Source organism: Lytechinus pictus, chromosome 5 (genome assembly GCF_037042905.1).
Source record: "Lytechinus pictus isolate F3 Inbred chromosome 5, Lp3.0, whole genome shotgun sequence".
NCBI lineage: Eukaryota > Metazoa > Echinodermata > Echinoidea > Temnopleuroida > Toxopneustidae > Lytechinus > Lytechinus pictus.
In genome coordinates this window covers 15,479,487-15,481,287 of record NC_087249.1, presented here as the reverse complement: position 1 = coordinate 15,481,287, position 1,801 = coordinate 15,479,487, and positions in this window count along the sequence as shown.

Sequence of the window (1,801 nt, the reverse complement as noted above, 5' to 3'; positions counted from 1 at the left end):
AAAAATGAGGGCGGAGTCTAATTTTGGCCAAGCCTCGGCGCGGCCTCGATCGTGTGCGTGAATGAAATTACGGTACGCTTTTGTAAACAATCCGCTGCGGCTGCGGCAATCGAGAGGTATTTTGGAGTTTGGTCGCAAAAAAAGGGGTTAGGTCCTGACCACTTTGGACCTTTCCGAGAACAATCATGTTTTTATTCTCACTTATTGCAATATTCTTATGAGAAACTAGATTGTCATGATTTACACTATTCACCGGCGTAAATCCACTCTGAGGAGTGCAGTGGGGGCCGGGGGGGGGGGGATGATTGACTGTTTTGACGATTTTTTTTTTTCTGTCGATCTCACACTTATAGGTATAAGCACACACTCTCACTGACCCCCACAGACCCTCTTACACACATTTTAATATTTATTTTGCGAGCGAGCGAATCAAGTGAGCCAAAAATAACAAATTTTTTTCTAGTTTTTAATCGCATTTTCTAACAGAAATTCTAAAATATGAGCGAGCAAAGCGAGAAAGCCAAAAATAACAACTTTTTGGGTTTTCAATCGCATTTTCAAATAGAAATTCTAAAATATGATGGTTGTTTATGACAGATATTCAAAGATTTAACGGATCAATTAAAATATATTTTCTTTCTTAAAAAGTGGGGGAATATTTGTACACGCCATCCCCGGCCCCTCTCAAAAAAGTGGGGGGATATATCCCCCCCCCCCGGGATTTACGCCAATGACCCTAAGTAGGCCTATTATGAACATAAAATTGGGTGTAAAAGAAATCTACCTGTCTTTTTCTATATATTTTTCAAAAATTATCATTGTGGACCTAGCCCGTTTTGCAAGCAAACTGAAGTGAATCCAATCTCTTTGAATAAAAGAAATTTTTTGCCACTTTTATTCACGTTATTTCATATTCTTTGATATCATCAGAGGCTTTTCAGAGCGACTAAAAATCTATTGAAAACAACGAAATTTATGAAAATTTGATCTAACCCATTTTGACATGTTTGACAAAATTAATGAACTGTTCAGAAGAGTTTGGTTGCAAAAGGGGTTAGGTCCTCTCCAAGAAAATCTTTTTTTTTAATTCTCCCATATTGCAATATTCTTATGCGAAGCTAAATTTTCATGATACCCTACCATGTGAACATTACATTGGTTATAAAAGAAATCTACCTGTCTTCATATTTTTCAAATACTATGTTCTAAAAAAAATATGTGGACCTAACCTCTTTTGCAACCAAACTGAAATGGACCTAACCCCTTATGAAAAAAAGAGATTTTTTTTGCCATTTTGTTCACTTTTTAATGGAAAATTCAACTTTTCTTTAATATTTTCTTATAGAGCAATTTAAAGTCTAGTGAGACAAAAAAAAAATCAAATTTGATGAAAAAATGACCTACCCCTTTTGCAACTGTGCCCATCATGTTTGGATTTTTTTACAGCATTTTATGTCTAAACTGAACAGACCTGGGTTATGTTTATCATTTTTTTTTTTCAATGACAAAGGCAATTAGGTTAGGCCTTATCTGTATAACACGCTATTAAGTTGATGATATTTGTTCAAAATCTATAGTTAAGCAGTATAATGTAATATTTATTTTGTCTCACTGGTTTGCAGATGTCAGAGGAGTAGGCTTACAGGGACCCTGTCATTCCCCCAGAAAGTGTTTGATTATTATATACGACACTAAGTAATCTTTATTTCCTTTTGGGGGCGGGGCGAGGATCAAGCCAGTTATGAGACATAGTGGTTTACCTAACATTATATCATACTCTATCACAAAATTACATTTTTCA